General features: G+C 44.0%; 1 long non-coding RNA gene across 2 annotated transcripts in view; it reads left to right on the top strand.

The window, feature by feature from the left end:
* The window catches only part of LOC147015469 (uncharacterized), an 87,262-nt gene that overhangs the window by 62,407 nt on the left and 5,498 nt on the right, over window positions 1-19,357 (top strand). The window lies entirely within an intron of this gene.

Raw genomic sequence — 19,357 nt, forward strand, 5'->3', positions numbered from 1 at the left:
ATATATCTATATATATATTGTTACCGATTCGCGCCCGCCGGCGTGCTGACGGCCACGTAACTCGAATCGCGGCACGTCGCCCACCGGACGGACAATCCAGTCGTGACCCTCTCGGACTAACGCCGGGAACCAGTCACGGGTGGACCTTTCGGTCTCACCGCGATCGAGCCAATCGGCCCCCGCGTGGGATAGGGTTGCTCGCCAAATTCGACCTACCTAAGTACCCATACGGAGGGTAGACCGGGCGATCGCACCTCGCCGCAGGTCGACTTCGGACACGGGCCACTTAAGCGACCCGTTCCGTACTATCGGGATAACCGAGCGGTGTTATCGTCGGCCTCGACGGTTCGATTAATTATCGGGCGTATTCAGCCCACTACCAACCCTTTACGTGAAGCAAGATGAGGATTCAATGAAAGAAATGACGAAGCGAAGCGGGAAACAGTTCAACACAAAGCACATTTATTCGCGATGAACGGAAAGCACACATATTCAATTCCACCAAAAGCACATAGAAAAGAGGAAGACAAAAAGCAAATGCGACAATGCAGATCTAATACCGATTACGCGAGCACACGGCAACACTAATACAATTTTACTTCACAGACGGCGCCGACAACACACATTCCCAAAGCAAAAGAAAAGAGAACCACCCTCCAGGATGAGGGGGTAGGCGGGCCTGGGGCCGAGACCGTGTCGGGCCTACCCGTCTGGTGATGAGACGCGGAGCGGCGGTGGTGCCTCAACTCCGCGGGCCTCGCGGACAGTGTCTGGTAGGGGGTGGGAAGGGGGCCCCCTTGGTCGCACTATCTCAGCGCGGGGGGGAAACAGGAGGGGGTTGCTGATGCTCGGGGAAAGGAGGATTTTTACTCCCCAGAGTTCGGCGATCTATAACCAAAGTGGGTCCAGCGGCCCACAACGAGAGCGAGGGGATGGATGGTGCGGAGGGGTACACTTCCTAATCTACCCTAACCATTTAACTGTTAAACTACCCCGGGGCTTTCAACAAGTGCCTCTCGCTTAAATTATTGGTTCTAACAACCCAGATTCCCGTCGCCTGTGTTGGTGTCCTCACAATTTCGGGCCTCGCCCCCCCAATTTTCGCTCCGTGCCCTCACACGGTCTCCTGGCTGGGACACGTGGCTCCCTTTGGCAGGCACGACCCTCTGCCGAATCTCCCGCTATGGCACCCCCGGGCACTACACTGCCTCCGAGCCTACCAGCTCCCTAACACCGGGGAGTGCCCCCCATGGCACCTCCCCTGAAACGCACACGTGGCAGGCTGGCTTCCCGGGCCCCTTTCCGAGGGTCACCCTTGCCCACAACACTGCCCACGCGCCTAATGGCGCCCCGGGCCCCCGCACCAAGCAGACGCACCCGTGCCCACTACGCTATCCCGGCCCCCCATGGGCCCTTGGCCTACCGCGGCCGACTAGCCTGGTGCCCGGGGTACCCACTCAGCGATACTCACCTTTCGCAGCCATGCTCCCAAGCCCGTCAACAGGGCTCCTGCACCCCTCCAAATGGGTTTCGAGCCTACATTCCCACCAACAGCAAAACGACCTCCATTTTTCAATTTGACTAACCCAGCTAACTCACTTTACTCTGACCCCGGGGTCCCTTGGGCGGGAGTCACTCCTCCCCCCAATCACTCATCGCACCATGCATTCCCCATTCACTCCACACACACAGACCCGCTGGCCTCACTCACTCATCATGTATATATATATATATATATATATATATATATATATATATATATATATATATATATATATATATATACATATACATACATACATACACACACACACACACACACACACGAGTAAATACAACCCGTCGCTTCACTGGGAGGGGGGAGAAGAAAGAGGGACGGCAGGTGTAGGATGAGAGGGGAGAGGGGAAGCAGAGAGAATGAAGAATGGGGAGCCATGGGGGAGGTGGGGAGAGTGACGTTGCTATTCACTGAGGAAGGGAGGGATTTGTGAGAGGTAAGAGAGAGAGAGAGAGAGAGCGAGAAAGACAGACAGTCAAACAGACAGACAGACAAGCACAAAGCCAGCGAGAGAGGACACAGGTATGGGAGGAGAGTGCTCCAATTTATTAGGAGGAGGGAGTGAGGAGGGGACAGAGTGAGAGAGGAGGGTGGGGGGAAGGAGGAAAAGAAAAATAAAAAAGACAGGTGAGCGGTGGAAGTGGGGTTGGCAAATCGAACAATATGTGACGCTTAATGACTGAACACGAAAAAAAAACAAATGTCAGAACAGCTGTACACACAATGACACAACAGTTTGTAAAGTAATCTTCTGGCACATTTTAAAAAAAACTTTGATATTCAAGTTTCAGAAAATTTGTGGGAAAAATGAACCAAAAGCAATCAGTGAAAACATTGAAGTACCACTCCAATACGGCCTGATGATCCCATCGGGTGGGAACATCAAAAACAAAACATTGGACCTGTTATCACACTTAGGGGGAAAAAAAAAGAGAGAAGGCATTGCTAATTGAGGTGTTAATACCAGTGACGTTGTACTAACGATGCAAAAATCACAAAAATGACCAAATATCAAGACCTCAAGCATGAACTGGAAAGATCCTGGAAGCTGAAGAATGCCAAAGTTGTACCAGTGATGATGTAGAATCTCATCGGAATGATGAAGAAGAACCTCACAGAGATATTAAAAACCATCCCTGGGAATATTACGACAAACAAGCGCAGTTGGAAGCCATCCCGAGCTCAGTAACGATCCTGAAGAGAGCCCTCAGCATAAAACTTTGAAAACAGAAAACTTCACAGCTTGGTCCATGAATCGTGACCCCTTACCAAAATGAAGGTGGATACTTTGAACCCGCCATGGGAAGACTCCATTCCACATTCTGAAACCAGCATTTGTCGATACCTACCAATGACATATGCGCGCACACGCGCGCACACACACACACACACACACACACACACACACACACACACACACACACACACACACACACACACACACACACACACACACACACACACACACACACACACACACACACACACAACGGTATATATTGTTGCAGTGCTGGTGGCCAAGGTTAATTCCACTGACCCAATTTGTGGTGATGGGCGATTAACACCGCCAACCCAGATGGTCGTGCGGTTTTTCCTTATTAGGAGGCGGACACGTTGATCCTCAGAGATAAGCACACGTGCGGGAAGGGCGTATCGCAATGGCGGTGCGACGGGGGCGCAGAAATTGATGCACATGGGGGTTCATATTGGAACCCCACAACAAATAAACTGACACACCAACTTAAAATAAACACGGTATTTCATGGCAAGAGGAATATTTGCAAGGGTAATAATTTATCTAGTAATTATAAATACATGAGGAAATGTAAAGTCGAAGTTGAGGCGCTTCCATACACAGACTTAAATACAGACAAGGGGAAACAAAATAAAAGAAAATCCCTCCTTTATTCTGGCTCTTAGCTTTGTCCAGAGATGGTCATTGTGGAACGTGGAATTGAGGAACTACTATTTGCATGTGTAGACACACGCAAAATGGCGCTAAGTCGCTCTCTCACAGCGTCACAAACGTATGTCAGGCAATTTGTGAGCGCTATTCAACACCAAGGCTCAGAGACCCCATGCCGCTGCTTCATGCGTCGATCATCCTCACCGACCTGCTATTCGACGTACACAAGGCTCAGGGTCCGTTCCTTACGACCCAACCAAGAGCCACAGGCCAGCGTCTTGCTTCACCATGCGAGCCAAATCACCTCAGCACGAATACAAGAATCGTGCCATCTTCTTCATGCGTCGAAGGAAAGCCAGCCGTAAAGCCCTGTTCTTACAGGCCATCTCCTAGCTACGTTCTCTGTCGACCACGTGCGCCCCTAACTCCACACTTGCGCATTCCTTCTCTGAAATCAACGCTGACTGACGTCACACTGAACCAACATTTCCTCTTCAGGGGCATGGCTTCCTCGCACGAATCGCGGGAAGGCGGAGCCTCCGCCCGCTCGGCATGTTTGGCTAATTTCTGACGCCACATCCTTCAATCATCAGCCTCGGGGGTGTGACTACAGGCGCCGTCACCCTTGGAGGCAGGGCTTCTGCCTGCTCGCACGTTTGGCTCGCTTGTAAATGCAAAAATGTAGGAATAGATTACAGGGGGGCAATCCCATACTGGGGGAACTTTTTCTTAATCCCTATCTCATTAATACTGCATCACCCCCCCCCCCCTGTGTGGTGACATGTGACACTTAAGCTCACACTTTCCCTCCTTAATTACATTGAGATGTCTCCGACACATCCACGGACCAAACAACTCTATTCAATCCTAACTTTCCTATTAAATTTGTCTCAATCTACCCCCAGATCCGTATCCATGACTATATGTGTGCGTGCGTGTGTGTGTGTGTGTGTGTGCGTGCGTGTGTGTGTGTGTGTGTGTGTGTGTGTGTGTGTGTGTGTGTGTGTGTGTGTGTGTGTGTGTGTGCGCGTGTGCGTGTGTGTGTGTCAGTGTGTGTGTCAGTGTTTCTCCTCCATAACTCCAAAACCATAAAACCTCAAAGCCTGAAACTTTGCATGCATCCTAAGAAAACTCCAAGGAAGTGCAAGAGTGAGAAATGGGTGTTTGGGTTCATTAACACACTCCTTTTGAAGATAATTAATGTCCTTATTTAATTACATCCTTCATCAGGCGATCCTTGGCCACCTCGCTCTCTGGGTCTTAAGGTGTTTCCTGGGTAACCTCGCTGGGGTGTGAAGCCGCCATGTTTTTTGGCTTACTCAACCATGCCTTGACTTGGAACAGGCCGCAACGATTTATTAACGATAAAGTTGTTGTTTTCACTTTCCTCACTCATATTATCGAATCCCTGTTCATCGTAGCTACGAATCACTGGGTACTTTGTAATGCTTATAAACTCCCGGAGATATCAGCGTTCGTGGCTTGACATTTCGGACGTCTCCAGGAGGTTTAATTTGTTGCTAATCGTGTGCCAAACGAGTCGTTTCTTATCAACCTTTTCGTTGGAGTGCTTGCTTGGGTGATTAAGCCACTTGGCGAGTGCTCTCCAAGCTGCTTGGTTGTTCGTTTCGGTAAAAGTATCCGTGCTCTCAATGGAACATCGATTAGACAGACGTACGTTTCCGACTGCGTTGGGCCGTGAGGTGCCGTGCAGTGGGTTCCTCAGGAGGTGTCTCATCTGCTGAAAATGTCCAATTTTATTTCTATAGGACATCGTTTTGTTTTACCTTTTTGTGCGATCTCCTTTTAATCTGATCCACCACTCACTTCAACATCGTAATATTTATAAAAACAATAAGGTCCATCTGACCAGGTGTTTGTCATGATCTGGTTGTGAAGGCATGGAGCATAGATCGACATTTTGTGTTTTGTGCCTCGATTTCAATTGAATTTTGCTCATTACCTTCGCATTCTGCGAAAGGTTATGTTTTGGTCGGCATGTATTTATTTATTTATTATTACCTTCGCATTCTGCGAAAGGTTATGTTTTGGTCGGCGTGTATTTATTTATTTATTTATTTGTAATCTTGTGATTCGTATAACTCAAAAAATATTAAACCGAATTGCATGAAATTTGGTGGGATGATTGGTTATTAGCCAGGAAGCATTCGATTAGATTTTGGGATCGTTCGGGTCAAAGGTCAAGGTCAAGGTCACGAAAAGGTCAAAATCGTCTTTTTATGATAACACGGTCAATTTTTATTCAATTTGCATGTAACTAACGCCAAAATGTTCAGAATTCAACGCCTCATCTTGTGATATGCAATATGACACAATGACGCCCATACTCTTGTTACCGGTTTGGGGTCAGAGGTCAGGGGGGTCACGACCTTGAAAAATATGCGGTTTTTGTCATAACGCGGTCAATTCTTGTCCGCTTTACATGAACCCAGCACCAAAATGTTCAGAATTTAATGCCCAATCTTGTGACACAATGACGTCATAACACATGTCACCGGTTGGGGTAAAATGTCGGGGGGGGGGGGTCATGACATTATAGATATGTGGTTTGTGTCATAAGACCATTCATATGAAACCAGTTCCCCACACTCATACCAAGAACAAAAAAAGTAGTGGCGGCGAAGGTATGCGCTCTATGAGTGCCTGTTCTAGTTTCTCACTTGAATTCCTCTTTCAAAGAACTCTGTTGAAAGGTAAATCTTCTGCCATTTGTCAAAGTGTGTGTGTGCGTGTGTGTGTGCGTGTGCGTGCGTGCATCAGAATGTGGAATGGAGTCTTCCCAGGGTGTTCTCAAAGTATCCACTTTCATTTCGGAAAGGGGTCACGATTCATGGAACAAGGTGTGAAGTTTTTATTCATGTATGTGGGTTTCAGAAGGTGGAACGGATCTCTCCCTTATCTCTACGTATCCACCGTCGTGTGTGTGTGTGTGTGTGTGTGTGTGTGTGTGTGTGTGTGTGTGTGTGTGTGTGTGTGTGTGTGTGTGTGTGTGTGTGTGTGTGTCGTTGATTGGTATCTGCCAATGCTGGTTTCAGAATGTGGAATGGAGTCCTCCCAGGGCGGGCTCAAAGTACCCTACTTCATTTCAGTAAGGGGTTATGATTCACGAGCCAAGCTGTAAAGTTTTCTGTTCTCAAAGGTTTGTGCTGAGGGCTCTCTTCAGGATAGTCACTGAGCCCAGGACGGCTTTCAACTGTAGTTCGTTTGTAGTAATATTCCCAGGGATGGTTTCTAATATCTCTGTGAAGTTCTTCGTCATCATTCTCATGAGGTTCTTCGTCTGCACTGGTACAACTTGGGCATTCTTCAGCTTCCAGGATCTTTTGAGGATCTACTTTTTCTACTGCTACTACCTTTCCAAGGAGGCCATTCCATGCATTAAACTACTCACTGAGTGGAAGTGCCCTGCCTTGCTACCATTTTAACTCTCCTCTTCTTTACTCTCAGGCTATGGCCCCTGGGTCCCATCACTGTCTGCTCTATTAAATAATTACTCTGCACTGATTTTATCTACGCCTTTCATTATCTTAAACATCTCTATCATATCTCCTCGTAGCCACCTCCTTTCAAGTGAAGAAAGCTCTGTCTCCATCAGCCGCTCCTCATAGCTGATTCTGATTCGAGGGGGGGGGGGGCGAGGCTGGAGAGGAGACGGTAGAAGATCAGCAAATAGATAAAGAGGATTTTCCAGAGAGTCGGTGAGATCATTGATGAAAACCAGAAAAAGAACAGGGCCCAGAACGCTACCTTGAGGAACTGGACAGGAAGAGGGGATGAAAGAACTCTATTTAGGATCACACGTCGATTCCGACAGGAGAGGAAGTCTGCGAGACGTGAGTGGAGATGGACTTGGATACCATAGGAAGAGAGTTTGGTGAGCAGGGCAGGGTGCCAGACTGTGTCAAAAGCACGTGATGTATCCAGGGATACGGCTCGGATTTCCTGTCTGGCATTGAGGGCTTCCATCCATTGTTGGGAGAGCAGAAGCAGCATACCCAGGGTAGAGTGACATGGTCTGAAACCAAATTCTTCTTCTTCTTCTTTCGGCTGCTCCCGTTAGTGTCGCCACAGCGGATCATCCGTATGATCCGCATCGTGATTTGGCACAGGTTTTACGCCGGATGCCCTTCCTGATGCAACCCTGGTCGCCTCTTATGACACGGTAATATGGTACACCTATTTTAACGGGGGCATACACCGGGCCCAGTACACTGGTACTCACTTCGCCGACCTCGGAAGGATGACAGGCTGAGTCAACCTCCTGGTGTGTATTAATTCAAGCGGCCAACGGGGCTTGAACTCAGGATCTTTTGGATCCCAAGCCGCTACCCTAACAACTACGCCAACACCAGGCTGGTCTGAAACCAAATTGAAGATTGGAAATCAAGCCATTGGAGAAGAGGAAGGATTTAATGTCTGAAGCAATGATGGATTCCATAACCTTGCTGATGATTGGCAGCAGGCTGATTGGTCTGTAGTTGCAGGGATCTGTTTTTGCACCTTTTTTATGCAGGGCAGTGATGTTTGCTGATTTCCAAGCAGATGGCAGATGACCTTGAGCAAATAAGAGGGTGAGTATAACAGAGAGAGGGTGAGCAAGAGCAGAAGAGCAGGTTTTTAGGACACGTGGGCTGATGCCGTCTGGACCGGTTGCAGAATCTGAGTCGAGGTTTGACAGCATTCTCTCCACCTTGTCAGGAGAAAAGGACACAGAGTCCAGGGACAGTTGGGTGCGACTGGGTAAAGTGGTGTCGAGAACCATGCGTTTTGGACACAAGATTTTGCTGCAAACACTGAGTTTAGGCATTCAGCCTTTTCACGTGCGGTATCAGCAGTGTAGCCATTTGAAGTAACGAGTGCATGCCCGTAGATGCGTGGCCGTACGTGCAAACCCTCCCCCCCCCGCAAAAAAACTCAAACCACGTGCCAGAAACAACAACCACACAATCCGTTCCTTCGCTTTCACGTGCATGGCTGTACGTGCAAAAAAATTATATATATATATATATATATATATATATATATATATATATATATATATATATATATATATATATATATATATATATATATATATATATATATATACTTTAAAACCGCTTGCCAGAAACAACCACACAGGCTGTTCCTTCGCTCTCGCGTGGCCATACGTGCGTGGCCGTACGTGCGTGTCTGTACGTGCCTGGCCGTACGTGCGTGCCCATACGTGCGTGGCCGTACATACAAAAAAAAAACTTTCAAACCGCGTGCCAGAAACAACAACCACACAGGCCATTCCTTCGCTCTCGCGTGCCCATATGTGCGTGGCCGTACATGCAAAAAAAATAAAAAAAACTTTCAAACAACCACACAGGCCATTCCTTCACTCTCATAAACGACGACTGGATTGGGGCATTGTGTTTATCTATAAATGCGGATAAGAAATTGAGAAATTATTAGAATACAGTAAGTCATCACTATCCAAAAGTAGTGTGTGCCGTACGGAATGTTCACATCATTCCACGAATTATTGCTTGCATTGAAGTCACAACTGCTGTGATACTTACACACAGAGTTAAATAAAATCAAGTTTACCTCCCTGTCTTTGCTTGCCATGACATTCGCTGCCATTTACCATTGGCACTCCTACCCCACGGTAACTAAGGCACCAATCGATCCCCATCGTAACCAGCACAGCACGTGACGTCATCGTCGGCCGGCCGTGCACCGGCCTATGCAGCCACGCCCACGCAGCAACGTGTTCTGTCATTGGTTGGTAAATAAATGGCTATAACTTGGGAATCACTTGTCCGATTAATATCAAATCTTGAAAAGGCACATACTCAGGTCCCCAGCAATATAGCTGGCAAGTTTCAATTAGATCGGACCAGTGGTTGTCAGGAAACAGCGGTCACAGACACACAGACACACAGAAACACAGACACACAGACACATACACACACAGATTGCTGGAATTATAGAGAGATGAAATGAGGTCAATGAGATGACAAATGAAGGGGTTGAATGCAGACTGCAGAGCAATGAGTAAGAAAACCCGTCGTCGTGAATCGTTTTTAACCACCAAATTGAGATGTATTTTGTTGGCAAGCTTGTCGAGTAGAGCTGATTTCCTTAACACTTCCAAAGGCCACAGCGTTTTGACAATTGGAAACAAAAAAAAAGTTGTGCACTTTTTTTGATAAATTATTTTTGAAACAATTTTTCTTCAAAAAATAAATAATAATAAAAATCGTCTCCATGTACGTTGTCCACACCTTTATCTCGTTAGCACCTCTTCATAAACAACATCACTGAGGAAACGGTGCTTCTTCTTTGTTTCCTCGTCCGTCCAGGGCAAGAATACGTAGGCTTTTTAATGACCAATCATTCAATTAGCACCAACGTATTTTGCCTTTTCGCAAGGAAAAACACGAAGAGAAGAGAAGAGAAGAAACCCGTAATGGCGAACGCGGCCGAGTTTCTCTTCCCCATCAACCACGGCTACGCAGCAACGCTTCCTATCATTGGTTGATAAAAAATGGCCGCAGAAACGGTTCCTGTCATTGGCTGGTAAACAAATGGCCATAACTTGGGAAGCACTTGTCCGATTAATATCAAACCTTGAAAAGGCACATCCTCAGGTCCCCAGCAATATATCTGGCAAGTTTCAATTAGATCGGACCAGCGGTTGTCGAGAAACAGCGGTCACACACACACACACACACACACACACACACACACACACACACACACACACACACACACACACACACACACACACACACACACACACACACACACACACACACACATACACACACACACATACTGCTGGAATTATAGATAGATGGAGGGGATGGAGCGGTAACAAACACCAGAAACAGATTTGATTAGACACCACCAGGATTTTGAGGAGGGAGAGAGGTCTGAAAGTTCGGAATTGATATATATATATAAGATCGATGTTGTTTTCTTGCTCTCCTGAGGGTAGATACACACTTGTTCTGAGCTTTATGGAAGGAACCGAGATTACCCTCATTGGGTTTGCTTTCCATGAGGAAAAGGGAAGTTCTTTAAGGACAACTGCCTCGCCAAAAGCTTCAGTGAACCAAGGGCGCGAGGAAGGGTAGGACAACTGAAGACGAGAGGGGATAAATCTGTGGATGAGGGAGAGCAAGTTTCTTTGAAAGAATTCCCAGGATGAGTTGATGTTGAAGAAAGTAGTGATAGGAGATCAGTCTATAAGTTTGATAGCTGCTTGGAAACCCTGCCACTCGGCTTGAGTGAAATGCCAGAGTCGACGGCGGTGAGGTGGTTCTCTGACAATAGCCAGAGAGATGTCCACTTTGACAAGGACGTGGTCAGAAGAACCGATTAGAGTGGAGGAAGAGCAGCAGATATTGTCAGAGAAGTTTGTCAAAATCAGATCCACAAGAGAGGGAGTACCATTGGTTGAGATCCGGGTCAGGAAGTTGACCAATTGAGTCAGTCCCAATGAGTCGCAGAAAGCATTTGCTGAAGCGCAATGACAGGTGAGAGAGGTACCCACACCCAGCCAACTGGCATGATGACAATTGAAGTCGCCACATATGAGGAAGAGATAATTTGGATGAGAAGTTAGAAGTTGGTCAATGTTTTCGGATAGTGAGGTGTAGATGGAGTCATCACTGTTTGGTGCACGGTACAGTACACATATAAACATGAGGTGGGAGTGGAGGGGAAGCCGTAGCCAGAGGTATTCCTGGGGGTGTGGGGAAGTGAAGGCAGTGCATGGAGAGTGAGGAATGGAGTCTTTGATGAAGAGAGCAACTCCTCCACCAGGACGAGGCTCATATCTGTCATACTGGAGGAGGGATTAACCAGGGAGAGATACTTGGGAGTCAGACACGTCTTGGGGGGAGGAAAGTTTCTGTTCGGCAGATTATGTCTGGTTTGTCAGTGGCAACCTGTATGGAAAGATCTGAAAGGTTTGAATGAAGGCCCCGGATATTTGAGGTTCACACTGTTAATGAAGAGGGAGTGGAGGAGGCTTTGGGTGCAGTGGGTGGGAGAGGAGGGGGAGGGAAGGACAAGGGACGAGGGGGGGAGGTAAGGAGGGTTGTTGAAAGAGTGTGGGGGTTGGCAGAATAGCTCGGGGAGGGGGTCGGATGAGGAGGAGAAAAGGCTCTGTGGTGCTGTGGGAGAGGGTGGACAAGAGAGGGGGCAGAAGGCGGTTGAGGATTTGAGGAGGTGTAGTGAAGAGATGGAGGTGAGAGGGCAGTGGAAGGAGGCAGCTTTCTGGATGAGAGGGGGGAGCAACTTTGAGAATGGTGAGTGAGGGGGGTGAATGGTGGGAGAAGGATGAGTGGGGAGAGTTGAGGGAGAAAGGTGAGGGGGGAGTTTTTGAGAGAGGTCAGAGGGAGGAAGAAGGATTGAGACTCGTGAGTGTGCAAGGAGAAAGATAGTTGGTTTTTTTTGGGGGGAGGGGGTCAAGACACAAAATAGAGTATTTATTTGGGAGGGTTGGGGGACGTTGGGAAAGTGGGGAAGATAGAAATTGCAGGTAATGGGGAGAAAATACAAATAAACATGATCGTACATCAAAGGGAGGGATGGGTAGGCCTCAAGCACTCAGAAAGACAAGGTCGACGAAAACTCACAAAATAGCACGATTTTTGAAACAAAACTGAACTAGGAACACACAGTAACATGTAGGTGAGAAAATAAACAGTTAAAATGGGACAGATAACGACCAGAAACAACTTTGAAATTGTCAGCAGAAAGCCCTGAAGGAGACCTGCCGACGCTCCAAACCCAGAACTTGTTGTTAGAGTCTTCCTATGTATATCACCCAATTCTCTCCTCATACCCTCAAAGTTTGCCTTCCTGAAATCTAATAGCCTTACCTGACTATCCTGAACTGTAACCCTTAACATAATCTTTGCACACACAAAATTATGGTCACTTGCTCCTAAATGCTCCCTGACCTCCACCTCCTCCAGCATATTGGGATTTGTTTTGTTTTTTTAGATTTTAGAATTTTGATTTTATTGATGATTTTTGAAGTTTGACCTTGAGTTGACCTTTGACCTTATGTCCTCAAAAATAGTTGCTTTCCAAATTCAGTGACGCAATATGCAAATCCTGTTCATATTTCAAGTGAATGAGATGAAAAATGACGATTTTAGAAATTTGACCTCAAGACGACCTTTGACATTTGACTTCAAAATCAATAGGCTTCTTCATTGAGATTTCCTCCACAACTTGGTAAAGTTTCTTGAAGATCTGTAGGCGATTGACAAAGAAACAGACAAACAAACAGACAGACAGACAGAATAACAAAATTGACTCACTAATATACTTGAAAAATCTTCAAAAGATGTCATGCATAGCACAATACTTGCAAAATCCATAAAACAAATTTGACTTTAAAAATAATTGGTGGTTGACTGCAATGACAAAATTCACAAATCCTCTTCAAATTTCAACTCAAATGGATGAAAATTGAGGATTTTAGAAATCTCAATCAAGTTGTTGACCTTTGGCTTATGTTGACCTTATGACCTATTTTCATCTCAAAAGTAATTGGTGGTTGAATTCAGTAACCTGATATGCAAATCCTCTTCAAATTTCAAGTAAATAGGATGAAAATCGAGGATTTTAGAAACTCCACCTTAGTTGTTAACTTTTGGCCTATGTTGACCTTTTGGTCGAGGCTGACCTCAAAAACAATATGCTTCTTTCTTTTGACGAACTCTACCATGTGGTGAAGTTTCTTGAAGATTGGTTTCAAAATTGTGACCTGTAGGCGATAAACATAAAAACACACAGACAGACAAACAGACAGACAGACAGACAGAATAATGCACGCGACCAACCAATATTCTTGAAAAATCTTCGATTTTCACAAGTAAAGATGTGCATAACATGATGATTGAATTATCCAAATAAACAGTAGTTGTCATGGAAACAGCAATTTGGTAATTTGAAAAATTTGACCTCGTAAGTGTTTTATATGATTGAATGTTGTGCAAAACAAATCTGGTTGATACATTTTCTAATTGCGGTCTAATAAGTGTTTTACATGTTTTTGATGGCATTGACCTTGACCTTTGACTGATTTAAACCAGATTTTATACACATAAACTACACGTGTACAAACAAGCTATGTAAATTTCAATCTGACTCTTGAAAAATTCCTGAGGTTTGGCAATAATACAATCGCAAAAATATCCCATTTCATTATAATGGGGTGAAATTGTTGTCAGGGACATTATTAATTTTTATTTTTGTCTTTTCCATGTGGGACTTCTTCTATGCTGCATATGACTTTTTCTGTTCTACGTGGGACTTTTCCCTCTGCCCTTTTCCCAAGATGAGCAGAACCTGAAAAAATAAGAAGATAATTTGAATTAAGTAATGCTATTTTGCACTCTCTTAGCTTTGTACTGAAGTGGTTTACCGATTGAGGGCCTGTTGAGCGGAAACTAATGGTTCTAATGGGGTCTACAGGGTCTTTAAGTCCTAAAGGGTCCTCAGGATCTTAAGAGGTCCAAAGGGACTTCGGGATATAAAGTGCCTTTGTGTTCTTGATGGTGTTAAGGCTCTTAAAGGTCTTAAAGGGCCTTAGGGTTATAAAGGGTCTTAGGGTCTTAGGGTCTAAAGGTTATTGAGGGACTTCAGGGACTTCAAGGTCTTTGGGTTATAAAAGGTCTAAAAGTTCTTAAAGGGTTGTAAGGTTCTAACAAAAGGATCTTTAGGGTCTTTAGGGGTCAAAAGCTTTAAATGTTATAAAGGGTCTTTAAAAAAATATAAAGGGTCAATTTTAGAAACGTGGCCTATGGTGGCCTTTTGGGCTATGTTAACCTCAAAATAAGTAGTGGTTGAATTCAGCGACCTGATTTGCAAATCCTGCTCAAATTTCAAGTCAATCGGATGAAAATTGAGGATTTTAGAAATTTGACAAAGTTGTTGACCTTTGGCCTATGTTGACCTTTGGCCGATGTTGACCTTTTGACCTCAAAACGAATGGGTTTCTTGCTTATGATGAACTCTATTAGGTGGTGAAGTTTTGTTTAAAATTGTGACCTGTTAGTGATTGGCATACAAACAAACAAACAGACAGAATGAAAAATCACTTGTAGAGCAACACTTGGCAAAACAGAACAAAGTAGAACACCACTCGGAAGAGCACATACCTCTGCCAGGCTGAACAGTTTACGTTTTGTATCCCACTGATGGGCTGGATCTGAACCAAAATTGAACCGCTTGTTTGTGTTACCTAACCAACTCATCCACATCGTTTTGTCACAACTCGTCCACAACTTTTTGAAATGTCATGATATACATAGTTTTTGACCCTATCTCTCAGCTTTACAAATTAGGCCCGCGATGACCTTTTAACAAAAAATAAAATAATGGGTGGTTTAATTCAGTGAGCTGAAATGAAAATCCTGTTCAAATTTTAAGTCAGTCAGATGAAAATTGACAATTTTAGAAATTTTAGCCTTTATTGACATTTTGGTTGATGTTGAGCTCAAGAAGTAGTTGGTGGTTGAATTTAGTGACCTGATATGCAAATCCTTTTCAAATTTCAAGTAAATTGGATGAAAATTGAGGATTTTTTGAAATTGCACCTTTAGTGTTTGACCTTTGGCCTATGCTGACCTTTTGGCCTGTTTTGACTTCGCATCAACCATCACAGGGATGGTACCTCCAATCTCCGAAAGTTTGAGAACGATCGGCTGAGCAATTTGGGCTGTCGGCGAGCAGACAGACAAACAAACAAGCAGTCATAGACTGGGACTTAGGAAATCGTCAACTTGACCTCTGACTTTGTCTCATAAAAACTGTGTCTAGAGAAGGTAGCGACGACGCAAACCAGAAGTTTCTACGATGATTCTGTACCAAACCATCAAAAATCGTAACGTCAACCGAAGCAAAAATCTCCATTTCTCCACGCAATTATTTAATATTATTTTATCAGAGTTACAAAACCATAATATTCGGCCATCCACCAACAATCTTTACATAATCCGACGGCTTAGCGAGTCAGGCATGCGACGATAACCTTTATTGGGATAAAAAAAATGACTTTTAAACACCATCTTTATCGAAAACACCGTCAGCGCGCACACGGAAAACCTTTACGTGATCAACGACGCCTCTGCTCGACTGCGCTGCACCATGTGACGACCCGTGACGCGGCGAGTGAAATATTTTTTATACAATCTTAAAACGTCTCCAAAACATCCGATTTTTAGCAGAATTTCGACAACCGAGTTTTAAGCGTCCTGAGCGATCGCAAAAACCGAAGACAAAATTAAAATAGAAGTTAAAACGAACTCATAACGTCGAGCGAAGCAAAAATACTCCATTTCTCCACATGAATTTACGGAATTATGTTTGACCTCACTGTGACCTTGACCTTTGACCGATTTTGACCAAAACCTAATCAGTGCTAACCATCACCCTCCTGAATCACGTGACATTGGTAGCTTCTTCCGTTCGAGTTATCGTGCCTACAGACAAACACACAAACACACACACAAACAAACAAACACACAAACAGATGACGGAAGTCATCAATATACTGACAAAATCTTTAGATTTCGTAAGTAACAAACACACAAACAAACAAACAAACAAACAAAGGACGGAAGTCATCAATATACTTACGAAATCTTTAGATTTCGTAAGTAACAAACTAACCAACTCGATCAACATACTTGGCAAATAAAAATATAAAATAGCCAAGTAATAACGCTCGCAACCAACCAACCAATATACCTACGAATATTTGATTTTGCGAATAGCAAATAAACATACAAATTCACCGTTATAGTATAGATCTGAAAATCAGCTCCAGTTGAACGTCAGGCCTGGCCAGCCAATTCTTGCAAGACTTGGGACAAACTTCCATCTCGTCCAACAAGGTGAGATCAAATGGGGGTGTCGTAGTAGTAGTGGTAGTAGTCGTCGTCAAAACCTGTCACAAATGTTTTTTGTTTTTTTTTCCGACAGTGATCCGAGGCTCATGGCGGAGCTTGTGCAACCATCACACACAGGTCAAAGACATTTTTCAACATCACTGTACTCTTACATTAATTTATGCAAGGGCATTAGTAGAGAAAAGACAAAGTCACGTGGTATGTGGCAAGTGGGATATGGGATTTGTACCTGGGTTAGCTGCATCATTAGCCAGAGGTCCAGATTGGAACTAACAGTTGAAAGCCAACCACCAACTGTGGATGATTTTCCACTTGTATTCATTCATACATAATTATTTTATTAATGCAGTTGCTTTAGGGGCCAGAATGCAAGGTACGAAAAGTGTCTTGGGGTCGGTGGTAGTCACAAACATGTTGAATGATGAAATATTATGAGTTGGCAGGGTAGTTCAACTGAATTAGGTGTGGAAGGGAATGGTGGGAAATGGGGTCAAAAATTCCACACTTTACATCCTAATTATGTAGGTTGCCCTTAAGTGAGTATTGAGGAGACAAAGGAGATAGTGGATGAAAAAGGTGAAAGAGAAAATATGGAGAAAGGAAAGAAGGTAAGACAGAGGAGGAAACAGATCAAGGTAAATTATGAGGAGGGAGGTGGAGAGAAGTTGGGAAGGAAATTTGCAAAAAAAAGAAGAAAAAAAAACAGGATATAGGGGAAATGGTTGAGAAGTGAAATGACTTTGGATGAATTTCTCGTATGCCCGCTAAAGCTGGGTGGGCATGGAAACGTCCAAGGGGCATTAGGCAACGAGCAGCCACAAGCGAACTTCACGGGCTGTCATGCGATATCTGTTCGCCCATCCATCTTCGGAGTGCAGCATGCACAGCTTCACGTCTTGTGGGTCGAACAGGGCGATGTAGTGGATGCCTTATGGAGTTGGTAGAACTAAGCACAACAAGAAATGATATCTGCCTTTCCACAATGTAGGGAATCATTTCACTGAGATCTGAGGGATTTTTGCATACAAAGTCAAGGTTTTTGGACGACATAGAACATAGAACGGATCAGGACATAACAGGACAAAAGGAGCAGTATAAACGGAGTGGGGAAATATTGACATCAGGGTTGAGGGACATAACAGAGGGATATGGGAAAATAAGGGATTTGGGGAAGATGCATGTGGTGGACAAGATGGACACAAAAGGAAAACGCTCAGGAAGAAAAAACTGAAAATTTGGAAGAAGGGTGACTTGGGGTGTGTTCAGGAGAGTATAAATGATCATGGTTTTGGATTGGGGATGATCTGAGATGGTGGTGATCAGCTGTCTTGAAGACCTGGAGGGAAGACTGAGATTGAACAGAATGTGAAAGATGGTTCCACATGCGGGAAATAAAGGGAACGAATGAGTGAAGGTGAGCAGTGATATTTTTTTTGTGCACTGCAGAGTCAAGACTTATGGAAGAGCTTGAACACAGAACGGATAAGGATGCACCATAACAAAAGGAATAGCAGAAAGAGAAGTGAAAATTGCCAACCACAGGGGCAAAGGAGAAAATAGACAATTATGACAAAACTATGTGGATGAGTAGGTTCGGTGACACGGACAAGCCGATTCTTCTTTGGTTCAGATCCAGCCCATCAGTGGGATACAAAACGTAAACTATTCAGCCTGGCAGAGGTATGCGCTCCATGGAGTGCCATTCTACTTTGTTCTGTTTTGCCAAGTATCACTCTATGAATGATTTTTCATTCTGTCTGTTTGTCTGTTTGTATGTCAATCGCCTGCAGGTCACAATTTTAAGCCGATCTTCATGGAACTTCACTACCTGGTAGAGTTTGTCATAAGCAAGAAGTCTATTGTTTTTCAGGTCAACATCGGCCAAAAGTTCAACATAGGCCAAATATATAAAATTCTCAATTTTCATCCGATTGACTTGAAATTAGAACAGGATTTGCAAATCAGGTCACTGAATTCAACCACAAATTATTTTGGAGGTTAACATCGGCCAAAACGTCGACATTGGCTGAATTTCTAAAATCCTTCATTTTCATCCGATTGACTTGAAATTTGAAGAGGATTTGCATATCAGATCAAGTAATTCAAGGAACAAGTTACTTTTGAGGTCAACATTGTCCAAATTTCGAAAATTCAAATTTTCATCCGATTGACTTGAAATTTGAACAGGATTTGCATATCAGTTCACTGAATTCAACCACAAATTATTTTTAAGATTAAATTATTTTTTATGGACTTCACGAGTATTCTGCTATTCATGACATCTTTCATGTTTGCTTTTCTGTGAGCTGGATATTTCAAAAAGATTTGGACGGATTCGAATGAACTTGGTGGATGAGTTGCGTGTTGGTGACAAGAACAAGCCGATTTGATTTTCCTTAAGGTCCGAATGCAGATATGGCCTATCAATGAGATAGAAAAATGTAAACTGTTCAGCCTGGTGGAGGTATACGTTCTACTGAGAGCCATTGTAGTTCTTCTATCAGTGATACTTGTTACTAAAGTAAATTATATTTGAGGAGAAAATATTTGCATAAAATATCAGAGTGATCTGGAAATTATTTTCATCGATTTTATGGCCCGGCTCTTTCTCATGGTCTTAATTTTCCACTTGTGTCAGAGGTGGTAAGATCTATGCAAATTCAGCAAATAATAATTCACATGTGACATAATTATACATATTCTAATCACAATTCTCGAATGTTTATTATTCATTGTAAAGTTCTGTCAATCATTTTGCGATCAAAATCGTTCTTCACCAAACACTGAAAAATGTAAATATAATAAAGCTTATTCAAAATCCAAGGGTATGCTACTAGCACATTGAAGCCTGAGTACATGAAAAACGTACATTCCTTACAGTTAAGCTCACATGTAAGACAAATTCATAACTTTATAGTTTAGCTGAGAATGTGTTTAAATTCTGATGCCAATTCTCTGTAGTAT

The sequence above is a fragment of the Eptatretus burgeri genome, chromosome 12, assembly GCF_056783735.1.
Source record: "Eptatretus burgeri isolate ZD-2024b chromosome 12, Ebu_testis_v1, whole genome shotgun sequence".
Lineage (NCBI taxonomy): Eukaryota > Metazoa > Chordata > Myxini > Myxiniformes > Myxinidae > Eptatretus > Eptatretus burgeri.